This window comes from Capra hircus, chromosome 11, assembly GCF_001704415.2.
Source record: "Capra hircus breed San Clemente chromosome 11, ASM170441v1, whole genome shotgun sequence".
In the NCBI taxonomy this organism is placed as follows: Eukaryota; Metazoa; Chordata; class Mammalia; order Artiodactyla; family Bovidae; genus Capra; species Capra hircus.
The window spans coordinates 6743924-6760208 of NC_030818.1; the positions used below are offsets into that span (position 1 = coordinate 6743924).

A 16285-nucleotide genomic window follows, 5' to 3' on the forward strand; every position below is an offset into this window, starting at 1 on the left:
TATTGTGTTTACAGCTGTTCACATGTCATTCACGTTGTTTAAGGTTTTTTTTTTAGTTGTCTTTTTTTAATTGGAGGATAATTGCTTTACAATGTGTTAATTTCTGCTGTACGATAGTAAGTATGACTTGATGTAGTAGAACAACAAATAACCTTGTTCTGTATTTTCAAAGTCTCCTGTAAATGTTATCATACTTTTATAAAATAAAAAATTAAACAAGAAAAAAAGGTAATTATGAACTGACTTCTAAGGAGCACTGCTTCTAGAAGAACAGGGTTTGGCACTGAGTTAAAAACTGAGTAGACTCGCAAGCTTTTTGTTAGCTTATAGCTATGTTTAGACCGTTTTACTTTTGTGATTTCTATAATTGAAACCATATTTGCAGTAAGCTGGAAAATTAATGTGTTTTTTGCTCCTGAAATCTTTATCTAGGAGGATACAGGTCTAACAAGCGTGGAAAGGGCTTCCTAGTGGCTCAGTGGTAAAGCATCTGCCTGCAATGCAGGAGACATGGGTTCGATCCCTGAGCTGGGAAGATCCCTTGGGGTGGGAAATAGCAACCCACTCCAGGATTCTTGCCTGGTGAATTCCACGGACAGAGGAGCCTGGCAGGCTACAGTCCATGGGGTTGCCAAGAGTCAGGCACGACTGACAGGCATAGGCAAGCAAGCTCGGGAAGTGATGCTTCCTGGCCTCACACACGCACACACACCTCCTAATGCATTTGATGAAGATGGCTGTCAACATTTGAAGCAGTCCGCATGTTCTGTTGACTTCCTTGCCCTGTATGCAGTGGTGCTTGTGGACGTTTTCAGGGGCAGCTGCAGAAGGGTTAGGAGTGCGAAAGTGTTCCATTTGTAGTCACTGAGTCTGTAACACCATAGTCTACAGATTTTTAAAGTGTCTACAAGGAAATATGCAGACTTTTAGTAAAATATCGATAGCACACCGGAAAAACATAAATATGAAATCAAGCCTGTATTATTACAATTCTTTCCCTTCCAAGTAACCACTGTGAGTGCCATGGAGATGCTGCTTGGACTTTTATTTTGTAATTTTCTCTCTTTTTATTGAAGTATAGTTAATTTACAACGTTGGGTTAGTTTCAAATGTATAGCAAAGTGATTCAGTTAATATGTGTATGCTTGTATGTGTGTGTGCGTATACATATATACATGTGTATATATATATATATATTATACACTCTTTTTCAGATTATTTTCCCCTATAGATTATTACAAGATATTGAGTCAAGTTCCATGTGATTATACAGTAGGTCCTTGTTTATCTATTTTTTAAATGGATTTTTACTGAAGTATAATTTATTTATAATGTTGTGTTAATTTCAAGTGTACAACAAAATGATGCATTTATACATATATACATATATCTTCCTTTTCAGTCTTTTCCCTTATAGGTTATCACAGGATCTATTTTATATATGAGTGTGTATATGTTAATCCCAAATTCCTAATTTATCCCTCCCCCCTTACCCCCTCATCCAGACTTTTAAAACACAATGTGTGGATAAAATCTTCTTTCTTCTTAAATGTAAAATGAAAACCATAGAGACCACCAAGATTGTGGAAAAGGGGCAAAGTGACAGGCAGTATGTGGCACTAAAAATGATAGTTATGAAAGTCAAGTAATAACATAAAAAAACCACTGTGATATAATATTAAGAGAGATTACAAAGATATATGTGCCTAGAAAAAAAAGGGGTAGATGGAAATATTCCAAAATGCTAACTAACAGTGATGAGAATTTGGTAGCAAGATCGGGAAGAATGTTTGAGTCTTCTCTTTTTTCTTTCTTATCTTCTGTATCATGATTATATATTTTTTATAACAAAATGTTTTTAAAATGTGTACTAATTGGAATGACTGAACCTTCCTACATACTTATGACACTAGTTAACTTGTGTCAAAGAACAACCGAAGACAGTGTCTTCTCATAAAATTTAATTATACGATTAGCTGGGCACATTTGCTGGGCTGTGACTCATATTTAGAACTTGACACATGGTAAATATTTCACCCTACCTTGTTAAAAGCAGTGGCTTCCTCATTCACTGGAAGAACTGAAAACTGTGTCCAAATAAACCACAGAAATTATAACCAGGCACTGGGAAAGAGTAACCAGGAAAGGTTTTAGGGTCTCCAGGTCTGAATTCTAGTTTGAGATTTGTCCCTGCTGGCCCTGGTTTCCTATTTCAACATGTGAATGATAAGAAAATGCCCGGCTCAGCACACTGATTTGCCACGAGAGCAAAACAAAACCACAGAGAACAACCCACAAGTGGATGTAAAATCAGACGGCCAAGTAGAGGTGCCAGAGCGGCTCCTGTGAGATGCTCCTGACCACGCAGGTGGCCTCTGCTTGAGCACTTCCGGGATGGGGCAGCACACCCTCTGTGGATTGACTGGTTTCGCTGCGGAGAGTTCTGTTGTTGCAAAGTAGATGGTATGTTGCATCGGGTCTTAGATGGGCCTCCAGAAAGTTCTGTTCCATTGTCTTAGTTCCATCTCTGGGTTGGGGTCTGGGGTACAAAGAGTGACCACCCTTCCTTGTATTAGAAGTTAAGCATCCACCAGGGCAGCTGAGCTGGTTTCTCCCATCACACGAAGGGTTCAAAGAGGTTCTAAGGGTTCAGTCAACCATGGGTTAACTGAGCTTAAAAAAAATGAAGGGTCCACTGAACTAAGGGTTCAGTCAACCAGGACCCCGACACTTGTCTGGTTTTGTCCTGTACTTACGAAATTAGGTTTGGGAAGTAAGAACAGGACTTCCGATTTGTCTCGATTACATTTTATATTGTTAGATCTGGCCTCTGGTTCCATCTTCAAGGGGTCTTTGGGGTCCTGATTCACTCCCTCCTGATTCACTCTTAAAATTCAGATTTTAAGTCTGCATCTCCCATCATGTGGCGAGAGTGCCTTTGTGTTGTAAGAACTTGCTCTGCAGCTCCCAGTTCCCTTCCCAACCTCTGGCTTGGGTTTGCGGCTCCCTCTCTCTAATTTTGTTTTTATATGTACTTATTTGGCTGCATTGGGCCTTAGCTGTGTCATGCGAGATCTTCGTTGTAGAGCAGACTCTCTAGGTGTGGTACTCGGGCTCAGGAGTTGTGGCACGTGGGCTGTAAAGCACGTGGGCTTCCGTAGTTATGACTTGCGGGTTTAGTTGCTGGCAGTCTGTGGGTTCTTAGTTCCCTGACCAGGAATCAACCCCATGCCCCCTACATTGCAAGGCAGGTTCTTAACCACTGAACCACTGGGGAGGTCGCTGCAGCCCTCTCTTGTCTGCATTCAGGACCCCCAGGAACGCTATCAGCATCCACTTCCACACTGCTTCTTTTGGCCAATGCTCACTTGGTAATTTTTTTCCTTTTTTGATTTCAGATTTCAGCTCTGCTTTTTAGTCTTGAATTTGCTTTTTGTGTGTGCGTGGAGGAAATGTATTCCTTCCAACCACCTCTGCCTCCTCTGTTCTTGACTTATCACAGCTGGAGGGTGACCATGCCCAGCCTGGCAGCCGCTTTCATGGGAAGAACCAAATGCAGTGCCTGAGGTTTTCCACTGGTGACCCCTCTTCAAATTAACCCGTATGTCATGGAGTGTGGGTGTTGAGGAAATAATTCAGCTCTGCTAACTGCATTCTTCATCTTGCTTAAAAGAAAGAGGTTTGAAATGCTTTCATGAAGTCCTGCTTCATTAAATTTGCAGTATTCTGCCTAATGGAGCTTCCCTGGTAGCTTAGACATAAAGAATCTGTTTGCAATGCAGGAGACTCAGGTTGGATCCCTGGTTGGGGACGATCCCCTGGTCCAGGAAATTGCAACCCCCTCCGCTGTTCTTGCCTGGAGAAACCTATGAACAGAGAAGCCTGGCGGGCTATAGTTCATGGGGTCTCAAAGAGTTGTGCAAGACTGAACGACTAACACACACATTCACACTTTGTCTAATCGCATCATCATAGCCCCATCAAACAGGAGATTTGGTGAGCTTCCCCAGACATGGCTCATTTTTCATCTTAGTGATCATGGCTCCATTAAGTGCTGAAGACAGTCGCTGTAATAATCCATCTGGCATTTTTCCTGTTCACTAATCTTTGCTTGCACAACCCCTGAGACCCAGTGATGGCTGTGGGAGCTGTCTCGAGGTAGGAAGTACTAAGGGGTGGCCTTTTCCTAAGAGGCTTGGTAGGAAGCTGGAAGACAGAGTGTGACTTAGCGGTCTGGGACAGTCATGGAGATGACCTGACTTTTTGTGTGTCATTGCCTGGAATGGGAGTGAAGTCAGCCTGCAGGCTTCTGACCAGATCCTCCCAGGGCCTGACCACAAAGGTCATGGGCAGCCATTGGCCTTGGTATGTTAATGCTCTAGCTGAAAGGGACAAAGTTTAAACTAACAAAATGTGGCCCTGGAAGGCACTTCAGAGAATGTTTGGACCAGTGCTGCTCAAACTTTACCGTGCACCCACAAGTCACGTGGGAATCTTATTAAAATGCTAATTCTGAGTCAGTTGTTCTGAGGTGGGGCCTGCGAATCTGCATTTCTAGCGTATTTCCTGACAATGCCTCCCCTGGCCGGTGGCAACACTTTGTGTAGCATGGATTTAGATTATGCTGTATTTTTTTCCAGAGGTAGAAACTGAAGTCCAGGGAAGTGAAATTGACTCCTCAAAGCCACCTTCATGAAATTAAAAGTGTCAGTCGCTCAGTTGTGTCTGACTCTTTACATCCCCATGGACTGTAGCTCGCCAGACTCCTCTATCTGTGGAATTCGCCAGGCAAGAATCCTGGAGTGGGTTGCCATTTTCTTCTCCAGGGGATCTTCCCTATCCAGGGACTGAACCTAGGTCTCCTGCACTGTGGGGAGATTCTTTACCATCTGAGTCATCTTAAGTCCCCCATGAAGTTAAAGCAGGCCCTTTTACCCAGGTCTCCTGGGGCCCAGGGAGGTATCTGTTTAATTACCAAATTAACTACAAAATTGCTGAACCTAGTAAAACAGGGTTCCCACCCTTTCTTAAGGGCCTGTAGTACATGGCAGGAGAGGTGAGGTCAGATTCCAGGTATGGACATGCTTGCACAGGCACACACACGTCTGCACGCACGCACACGCACATTCCCATGCTTTTTTCGCATTCTCCATTCTCATCAATTTTGATGTGTAGGGAACATGTGGACAACACATGGATTAAGGAAACACAGGAAGCACGTGTATTATAGCCACATTCAAGGTATTCTTAAATGCAGATTCATTCTGAATGTGTAAACTTTTCCATAAAAGAATTCTGGGGAAAGATATGAGTTATTTCTGACCTATTAAGTAGAAATACAGGCATTCCAGAGTTCTACAAAGGCCATGGTGCTGATAAAATTGTGTCCTAGTGATGTCTTCTGAGAGTTTTCATGGTAAAATTTCCAGGTTTTGCTCAGTGAGTTCTGAGCTTCAGCCTTTATAAAGGACCCTGGAGTTTGGGAATTTCCCATAAACTTCTGGTATCGGATTGTTATTGCCTGGTATGACTATTTTTTTCCCCTGAACTCTGTGGGGTGGGGGGGACTAAGCAACTTACAAAACCCAGTCGGGAGTTTGTATGTGTGTGTGTGTGTGTGTGTGCATATGTGTGTGTGTCTCCTGGCTGAGAAGTGGGCAGGAAGAAGGGAGATGTTGTCTGGAGTGGAAAAGAGAATCAGAAACATCCTGGAAGCAAAAATCTTTCCTCTCCACTAAGTGTTGAATAAAGATGAACTGATTAGAGAAAAATTGGGAAAACAAACTCCTGTTTTGGGAGCCAAATATCAATACCTACAGTGTCTTAGGCCTGTTAGGATCTCATCCACGGCCTCCCCATCAGCTGGATAGTAGGTTTCTTAGGGACAAAAGCTGGGTCTTCCTGATTTTGTTGTTGTTGTTTTACCAAAGAGCATAGGGAGGGTCTTGCCCCTAGTGGGAGCCAGAAACATCTCCTCAATGAAATGTCATTCACCTCCAGCATTTATAGGACCTGGCCAGCAGCTTAGAAGGTACTAGAGCATTTCTGAAGATCTAATGGCTCAGATCAATGGGGCTGCCTCTGGAGCTGGGGGTGGATTAGGTCCCCGAAACCTCAGCTACTCCACGTTGGAGGAAGGGTGGGGACGTCTCCCTGCCCCTCATCACCCTAGACCTTTGAGGGTTGTTGCTGTTCAGTCGCTCAGTTGTTTCTGACTCTTTGCCACCCCATAGACTGCAGCACACCAGGCTTGCCTTTCCTCCACTGTCTCTCAGAGTTTGCTTAGATTCATGTTCATTGAGTCAATGATGCCATCCAACCATCTCGTCCTCTGCTGTCCGCTTCTCCTCCTGCCCTCAATCTTTCCCAGCATCAGGGTCTTTTCCAATGAGTCAGCTCTTCTCATCAGGGCACCTCAGCTCTTTCAGTGGGGTTATGTCTTTAGCAGTCTGTTGATGCACCAGATGTCCAGGGCCTGGATACACACATTAAGATAGGTTAAAAATGTCAGTGAAACTTCTACAGGAGTGGTTCCCAGCTTTTTTGGCACCAGAGTAGGGACTGGTTTTGTGGAAGACAATTTTTCCACCAACTGTGGGTTGTAGGGGATGGTTTAGGAAGATTTCTTGTGCACTCTATTTCTATTATTCTTACATCAGCTCCACCTCAGATCATCAGGCGTTAGATCCCAGAGGTTAGGGACCCCTGGACTACAATAATGTTGCCGTAACCTCAAGACTATTCTGTTTATTTCCTAATGTTGAAAGCCCAGTCCACAGCAGTTTTCAGGTGGACCATTTGGTCTCTCAATTAAAGCTCATTAGACTACCAATTAATCACAGCTACTTGTAATTACCTAGCCTGGGAAAGCATTCTGGGAAGCCCTTCTGAAACAGCTACCGAGAAGGGTGAGGAAATTGCACCCTCCCTAAGTACATACTCCTTGTTCCCAAATAAACAGCACAGGTGCCTGGAAAGAAAGAGTGAGGCCAGACTGGACTCCACCAGGCTCCACCCTACCTGGCTGAGGGATCTCAGAGAAAGCATTTGCCTTTTCTGTGCCTCAATTGCCTGATCTGTAAAATGGGCTGAAAGAATCAAAAGTTCCTAGAAACGTGCCTGATGAATAGTAAGTGCCCACTCTTGCCTTCTCTGTTATTTTTAGGGAGTGAACACATGGGTTCAGAGCATGGGGCATCACCCCAATATGTGGAAGGGGGTACTCCTATATGAACCTTGGTGAAGACTGGAAATGTGGGGAGAGGGGGTCCAGGAGGAGGGGGAGTGTTGTGTCTGAAAGGGCATCACATTCAAGAGGAGAAGGGGAGTCGGGTCAGGAGGGTAGCTGCAGAACCCATGCCATTTGAGTGTTGCCTTTTTTTAGGAGATTTTTTTTTTTTTAATGTGGACCATTTTTACAGTCTTTATTGGATTTGTTACAATATTGCTTCTGTTGTTTACATGTTGGTTTTTTGGCCTCAAGGCATGTGGGGTCTTATTTCCCTAACCAGGGATCAAACCCACACTCCTGCATTGGGAGGCAAAGTATTTAACCATTGGACCACCAGGGACATCCCTGAGCACTGTCTTCTGGAGTCAGTGGTGGCCCATCCGAGTGGGCACAGAGAATTCTTTTGAAGGGCAGTGGGGACAAGGTGGAGAGGTGTGCAGAGCCTGCTGGGGGTGGGCCTGGGTACCAGGATATAAGCTTTGGCCAGTTTGGTCCTTGTGTTTCAGCCTGTGAGTAGGGCTCTGATAGGTGGGACCTGGGTTGTGTGAGAACATGAATCCAGGTGGGGGGTGCAGGAGGGCCCCTGAGAGACAGTCAGAAGAGGGGTTCAACAGCCCGCTCTTTTGTGGATGAAATCAGGCTGTTGAGAGTGGGAGCCAGAGGCTTGGGCTGGGACCCCATCTTCCCGAATCCCCCTGAGTCCAGGAATGACCAGTGGGTCTCCTCCCCTCTGGGACGCTGCAAGAGATCCCTGCAGGGTCCCCAGAGCATGCGGCAGGGGCAGTGTGTGCATTAGGAAGAGACCCTGCATCTGAAACATACATAAGCTTGAAGGAAGGGTCCTTCGGTATCGCTGGGAGCTCACATCTGCAGATGTCATTAGGAGAAGGATCTGGAAGTGGGAGAAGAGGGAGGAGGCGGGAGACACCAGGCCTGGCTTTGACTGGTCCCTGGCTCTGATGACGGGAACTGTGACAGACTGGATGTCCACGAGCCAGGCAAGCCCGGGTCTATGGCTCTGTCATTTGAGAAGAGAGACAGCCTGTGAACTGTTAGCAGTGAGTGTTCAGTGGAGACTGTGGTATTTCGAAAGGGCTTGGCACGTTTTCTGAATGTTTCTGGCTGCCTGCCCAGCTCTGAGTTTCCTGTTCATAGCTCCCTCCATGTGTCACAGCTGAGGATTAAAGCCCTAACAGGCATGCTTGGAGCCCACTTTCTCCTTTGGCCCGGCCTCTGCACAGCTGGGTCTTCTGACAAGCTGTGAGGCCTCGCCCGCCTGTGTGCTGAGCAGCCCTGGAGCTCTCTAGAAAAAGAAAACCGCCATCAGCAACCCCATTCAGGGCTGATTTTTGAGATGCACTTTTGTTTTTAATAACCACCGTCAATTCAGCGGGCTTCACAGGTGGGAAAAGAAACGCCGCGGGCTGAGCCTGAGTTACTGCCTCTGGTGGGGCCAGCCGTTCCCACAGCCTCCAGTCACGAGGAAAGGAGTGGGTAAGATTATGGGTTTGCATTTTAGCTTTTGTTTCTGCATTTCCCCCTTTCCTTTTTCCTTTGTTTACTTATACACTGAAGTATTTAGGAAGGAGGAATGGAGTCTGATAAAACAGACAGTATTGTGCTGTCTTTTAAAACAAGATTTGAAGGATTTCTTAGTGTTATGTGGCTCTGTAGGCATATTTAAAACCCTGAGTGTGCCTGTGAGCCCTGCTAATGGATCACCTGTGATTGTTGCTGTTGTTACAGTCGCTCAGATGTGTCCGACTCTTTGGAACCCTGCAGACTGTAGCCTGCCAGGCGCCTCTGTCTATGGGTTTCCCAGGCAAGAATACTGGAGTGGGTTCCTATTTCCTCCTCCAGGCAATCTTGCTGACCTGGGGATCAAGCCTGCATCTCCTGCATCTGCAGGCAGGTTCTTTCCCGCTGAGCCACCTGGGAAGCCCCATCTCTGATTACATATGTTTTATTCTATGGAAGATTAACTAAGAAATATGTGGGAGGTGTATGACTATATACTTCCTCTTAGCCAGCAAAGGCTTCTCTGGTGGCTCAGATGGTAAAGAGTCTGCTTGTAATGCAGGAGACCTGGGTTCCATCCCTGGGTCGGGAAGATCTCCTGGAGAAGGAAACGGCAACCCACTCCAGTATTTTTGCCTGGGGAATTCCATGGACAGAGGAGCCTGGTGGGCTACAGTCCATGGGGTCGCAAAGAGTCGGACATAACTAAGTGACTAACACACAGAGCCATATACATCACGAGGTTTAAGTGAAGGATATTGTAATGTCCTTTTTTTTTTTTTAAGTGTTTTTTAAATTTGTTACAATATTGATTCTGTTCAATGCTTTGGTTTGTCACCTGGAAAGCATGCAGCATCCTAGCTCCCTGACCAGGGATCGAACACACACTTCCTGCATGGGAAGGTGAAATCTTAACCACTCAACCTCAAGAGAAGTCCCTGTAAAGTCCTTTTAAAATGCTGTAGCTGATGGAAGAATTAAGACTTACTTTATGACTTTCCTTTATGCTTCTACGATTCTAGAGTGGGATCATCTCAGCCCGTGTTTGGCTGAAGGCATTGCATTACTATAAACTGACATCACTGATTGCATTTACGATTATAATATATTGTGTTATCAAGACTTGCGCATGCTTCCTTCCATAAAAACTTACAATGGAATCTCGAAAACTTGAGTGTGGCTTTTGTTGTTGTTGCTGTTTATTGGTTTTTATTTTTACTGGGCTCTGGAAACTGGATCCCTTTGCGGGGAATCACTCAGATACCAGGACTGGCCATCACCCCCAGAGCAGAGGCCTGTGTAGGTCAGGGAGTCCTGGTCAGACATCCCTGTATTGAGCATGCTTTTTCAGAGGCGTTGCAAATATTTCACCTGAAGTTGTGAGGAGACTGTAGGCTCTCAGGGGATAGTCCATACTGTCTTACTGAGTGAGTGAGTGAAAGCTGCTCAGTCATGTCCGATTGTTTGCAATCCCATGGACTGTGGATCCATGGAATTCTCTAGGCCAGAATACTGGAGTGGGTGGCCTTTCTCTTCTCCAGATCTTCCCAACCCAGGGATTGAGTCCAGGTCTCCTGCATTACAGGTGGGTTCTTTACCAGGTGAGCCACAAGGGAAGCCCAAGAATACTGGAGTGGGTAGCCTATCTTTTCTCCAGGGGATCTTCCCATCCCAGGAATTGAACTGGGGTCTCCTGCATTGCAGGCAGATTATTTGTCAACTGAGCTATGAGGGAAGCCTTCTTGGACACCCTTGACCTCCATATACTCTATAATAGTGTTGTTGGGTCAGTCAGAATTCGAGAAGTTTAAGGAAAGAAGAAAACAAAACGAGGTTAACCATTCAATTCAGTTTGAATCTTGCGCTTGCTCTTACGCCAAATGTGACTTTGCACGGTGGCTGTGAGCACATGAAGGGCTAGATGGTGGAAAGGACCGTTCAGGAGGTACAGCGAGAGACTAGGTGGTCTGCTGAATCGCCGTGTCCACCTACGGCCGCCTGGGGGCCGCCCTGTGTGTGCTGGGGGCCGGGGAAGTCTGTGTTCCACTGGAGGTGGGCGGGTCGCTGGGGAAAGGGGAGAAGTGCTGTCTGGAAGGACTGGGGGCATTTCTTGACATTTCTGAATTTGATCTTCCTGATCGCAATGATGAATTTTCTTTATTTGAAAATGTATTTTTTTTAGAGTTTCTGCAATGTTTGTTCTAATTTACTATATATTATTATACTTTTAATACTTTCCAGTTTTTTAAACCTAGAAGTTAACTTAGATATTAGTACATTTTATATTTTTATTAAAAAAATTTTTTATTAGTGTATAGCTGATTGACAATGTTGTGTTAATTTCAGGTATACAGTAAAGTGAATCAATTATATATAAAGCCACTCTTTTTCAGATTTTTTTCCCCACATAGGTCATGACAGAGTCTTGAGTAGAGTTCTCAGTGCTATACAGTAGGTCCTTGGTGGTTATTTTATATTAGTAGTATGTATATGTTAATCCCAGATTCCCAATTCATCCTTCCCATCTTTTCCCTTTGGTAACCATAAGTTTGTTTTCTATGTGAGTCTGTTTTGTTCCATAAGTAAGTTCACTTGTATAATATTTGTATTCCACATCAGCAATATCAAATGGTATTTGTCTTTCTCTGACTTCACTTAGTATGATCTCTAGATCCATCCACATTGCTAAAAATGGCATTATTTCATTCTTTTTATGGCTAAGTAGAATTCTAAGTAGAATCTTCCTTATCTGTTCATCTGTTGACAAGCTGTGAGGAATTTTAAAAGAAGCCTATGGACTGTCTCTACTCAACAGTTTTTATTTTTTTATTATTCTTTATTATTCAGCTTTTATTCTTTAACACACAAACCCTTTGGGGCACTGTTAAGTTGCTGAGGAATGAAACTCTCAGGCAAGATCACGGAGTGGCTAAGATCCACTTCTTAAGTATTGTCTTTAAAAACATATACAGACAACACATGCTCATGGTCAAAAAGACAATTGAAAAAGAATATATAGAGATGAATTAAAAAGGTGAAACATAAAGGCCTAACATTGTGAGATAAATACTGTTAGTGTCTGGGTGGGCGTGGTTTTCTCAAAACACATTCACAGTTTGGAAAAAGCATGCTTGGGCTCTCCATGCTGTTTCATCACCTGCTTTTGCCTTTCAGCAGTATGTTGTGAGGGTCTTGTCCTGCTAAGGGACTTCTTCCCACAAAAGCTTTTTAATCCTATGACATAGATGAGTTATTAAATCATGTTGGTATATTTGATTTTTTTATTTTCTATTACTAACATCCCCCATACTAACATGCTTGTAGGAGAAGGCAATGGCACCCCACTCCAGTACTCTTGCCTGGAAAATCCCCTGGACGGAGGAGCCTGGAAGGCTGCAGTCCATGGGGTCGCTCAGGGTCGGACATGACTGAGTGACTTCACTTTCACTTTTCACTTTCATGCATTGGAGAAGGAAATGGCAACCCACTCCAGTGTTCTTGCCTGGAGAATCCCAGGGACTGGGGAGCCTGGTAGGCTGCCATCTATGGGGTCGCACAGAGTCGGACACGACTGAAGCGACTTAGCAGCAGGGGATCCTACGCATCTCTTCCTTAGTCTTTCCTTGGAATAATTGCCAGAGGTCAAGGGCATCAGTGTATTTAAAGTTCTCGATTCTGTTACTCAATTAATCTAGGAAAGTGCTAGTCATGTGCACTCCCTCCAGCACTGTAGGAACACCTTTTTCACCTTTTTCTCACACTTTCACCAGCATTGGGTTTTTTACCTTTTTTTTTTTTCAAGTGTTCTAATCTGATAACTGGAAAGGAGTCTTCTGTTGTCTTAATTTGCTTTAAGAACACTTTTTTTTGTGAAACCTCTGGCTCCCTATTCTGCCCCTTTGGGTTCAGCTTCTTGTCTTCTTTTGGTTAGTCATCATCAAACCAATCCTTTCTCAGAGTAACTTTTGCCAACCTAATTTCTGTGGTCTTTGACCTCATTTGATGTCTCTCAGCAGGCTCACTGAGTGTGTGGGGAGTTGAATGCTTTTGCTGACTTTTTACCATTTGAACAACCCAGAGCAAACTCAATCTTTTTATCTCCTTTTTCTCTATTAAATTTAGAGATAAGGACTGGCTGTCCACCCCACCACATGATTGAACTGGGGACATAAAGGGAAAGGCTAGAGGAATGTTCTTTAAAAAGAAAAAAAGTAAAAATACCAAATGGTACTATCACTGTTGTTATAATATGAAGTTCATATATAGCCTCACCTTATAAAGTGTCTAGTTTTCAGAGAGCTGTGTGCTGAAATTTTGATGTTGTCGAAATAGTTCTAAACTTGAAAAGAAAACATGTATGTATGTCAACATATTTCTTTGTTCTTAGATTCAGCGGCACAGGGACATAGTTTGAAGATGGATTTGTCTTATTGCTTGCTTATCTGCGTATGGGGTCACATGCTAGTCTTCTCGTATCCCACGGTCACCATCCACTTGCTCTGCTCTGATCCCCAGTCAGAACTTTTCAAAGGCAGAGACTGGTTTTATGCGTTCCTCTCTTTCCAGGACCTGGTTTAGGGTCTGACACCCTTTGAGGGGGGGCATAAACATTTTTTGAATGAGTCAGCGGAAGCGAGCTAGGAACATTTTAACCCAACTTCCCAGGGAAATGAATATCCCCTCAAGAGGAATTATGGAGCATTTTCAAAAATGGAGCTTTTTTCCTGGGGTGCACTGACTGTTTTCTTTGTTTAGTTAAGTGTGGGTTGGTTTCTGTTTCTACTGAGTACAACTTTAAAGCTCTGAATGGGTGTGAAGTGGATGAATTCCAACCAGGGGTAGATCCAGGAAAATGGAGATGGTGCCTTTAGTGAGTGCAAGTCCCATGGATTTGCCACAAGTATGGAAGGCTTTACAGGGGGTACAGGATTTCACTCTGACCTCAGTGGTTGGCTGTTCAAATCAGGGTCAAGTACATGTTCAGCAACGGTTTGACACTCATAGTGGATAAGTAATAATGATGGTAAATAACCAGTAGAGCACTTCCTTAATGTGGGACCCCCGGTTCTGAGTGCCTTCTGTATGAGGGAGTCTTTATTGTCATCTTACTTTGCAGATTAAGAAATGGAAGCACAGAGATGTGATTTGCCTGAAGTCAGATCAGCAGTTAGCGCACGCCTGGGGTTCATGACACAGCCTCACTCTAGAGTTCATGGGCTGCTGGACTCGAGGGATGATGAATGAAAACACGTGGTTCATGTGCTTTTGAACAAATAGCACACAATTTATAAGGCTTTAAAAAGGTTATTCAACCAAGTCTTTCCCTCTTTCTCATCAATAGGTGACTGTTACTAGTCTCTTCCACCTCTTTCTCACTGTATCTGTCAGAGTTCTCTCTTTGGAGAGCCAGTGGGGGATTGATATGTACGTAGATGTATTAATATGTAGGTATTGATATAGCTGTTTCAGTCTCCTGTTACATACATGTCTGTCTATATTTATCTAGGAAGAGTTTTTTTTTTAACTTTTTATTTTGTATTTGAATATAGGTGATTAATGGGCTTCTCCAGTGGCTCAGTGGTAAGGAATCCTCCTGACAATGCAGGAGATGTGGGTTCCTTCTCTGGGTTGGGAAGATCCCCTGGAGAAGGAAATGGCAACCCACTCCACTATCTTCGCCTATGAAAACCCATGGAGCTTGGTGGCATACAGTTCATGGAGTCGCAAAAGAGTCGGACATGACTTGACTTAACAACTAATAGCTGGCTAACTATTTTGTGATAGTTTCAAGTGAACAGCCAAGGGACTCAGCCGTACATATATATGTATCCATTCTCCTCCAAACTTCCCTCCCATCCAGGCTGCCGTGTAACACTGAGCAAAGTTCCCTGTGCTACACAGTAGGTCCTTGTTGGTTATCCATTTTAAACACAGCAGTGTGTACACATCCATCTCATGCTCCCTAACTATCCCTTTCCCCCAGCCAAGAAGATTCTTATAATAAGGTATGGATTGGCTCATGCTATTATGGAGGCTTGAGAACTCCCGGGAGCTGCCATCTCTAAGCTGGAGACCCAGGAAAGCAGATGGTATAGTTAAAAGGCCAGAGAGCAATGGTGTAGACTCCCGTCCAGTCCAAAGGCTTGAGAATCAGAATTGCCAAGTGCAGGAGAAGATGGACGTCCTTGATCAAGTTTTCAGGCAGAGTTAAATCAGTCTTCCTATGCCTTTTTGCTCTATTTAGGTCCCCAAGGGATTGGAGGAAGCCCACCCACTCTGGAAAGGGGGCTATTTGCTGTACTCCGTTCACCAATTCAGGTGGGAATCTCTTTCAGAAACACCCTCACAGACACACCAGCTATCTGGAGGTTTCAGTTGACACAGAAAGCTAACCATCCCACACTGAGGACATATACTCTTCTGTGCGTTGGTGCACGCTAAGTTGCTTCAGTCATGTCTGACTCTTTTCAATGCTATGGACTATAGCCCACCAGGCTCATTTGTCTATGAGCTTCTCCAGGAAAGAATACCAGAATGGGTTGCCATGCCCTCCTCCAGGGGATCATCCTGACCCAGGTCTCTTGCATTGGCAGGCAGATTCCTTTCCACTGAGCCACCAGGGAGCCCACGCTCTTCTGTACTTGGGCCTACATCTGCATCAAAAAAAAAAAAGCTTCTTTTTAACCTTTTGCTGACTCAAGTTGTTTGCAGTCTTTTGCTGTTACAACTGATGTTGCAATGAGTAACAAATAGCCATGCCTCTGTCATTTTGCAGAAGTGCTAGCAAGAGTAGTTGTTGGCTGCATTCCTAGAAGTGGAACTGTCAGGTCAAAGGCTGAGTGTGTTTGTGATTTGATGTATATGTCAAGATTTCCCACCTGTTACAACAGGTTGTAACAATTAACACCCCTGCCAGGAATGTTTGAGAGAATATTTCCTCATGTGCCTACCAAAATAGGTATGCTAGCAAACTGGTGGGTGTTTTTGTTGTTTTTAAATTTTTCATACCTTATATAACTGAGGATTTTTAGACTTTATTTTTTTAAAGATTTCTTTCTTTTTTTTTTTTTTTTTAATGTGGGCCATTTTTTAAGTCTTTATTGAATTTGTTACCATGCTGCTTCTATTTTACCTTTTGGGTTTTGGGCCACAAGGCATATGGGATCTTAACTCCCTGGCCGGGGATCAAACCCATACACCCTGCATTGGAAGGTGAAGTCTTAACCACTAGACTGCCAGGGAAGTCCCTAGACTATTTTTTGAAAGCACTCTTAAGTTCACAGCAAAATTGAGGGGAAGGTAAAGAGATTTCCCATATAACCCTTGCCCCACGTGTGTATAACCTGCTCCCTCCCTTCCCAGGGTGGTTCATTCCTTACAGCTGATGAACCTACGCGCTAACACACCGCCGTCACTGAAAGTCCATAGCCTGCCTTAAGACTCACTCTTGGTGTTGTATATTCTGTGTGTTTAGACAAATGTAGGATGACATGTACCCATCATTACAGTGTCACACAGGGCATTTCACTGTGCTTT

The 16285-nt window shown here is 44.1% G+C and overlaps 1 protein-coding gene across 6 annotated transcripts in view; it reads left to right on the forward strand.

The window, feature by feature from the left end:
* IL1R1 (interleukin 1 receptor type 1) overlaps window positions 2359–16285 on the forward strand; it is a 93867-nt gene continuing 79940 nt past the window's right edge. For 4 of the 6 annotated variants that reach the window (XM_005686295.3, XM_013967458.2, XM_005686294.3 and 1 more), the window contains exon 1: window positions 8410–8725. The gene's annotated coding sequence lies outside the window, so the exon portion shown is untranslated. Of the gene's footprint in view, window positions 2464–7049; window positions 7130–8409; window positions 8726–16285 lie in introns of those variants that run through there. The other 2 variants (XM_013967459.2, XM_013967460.2) reach the window with 2 other exon arrangements.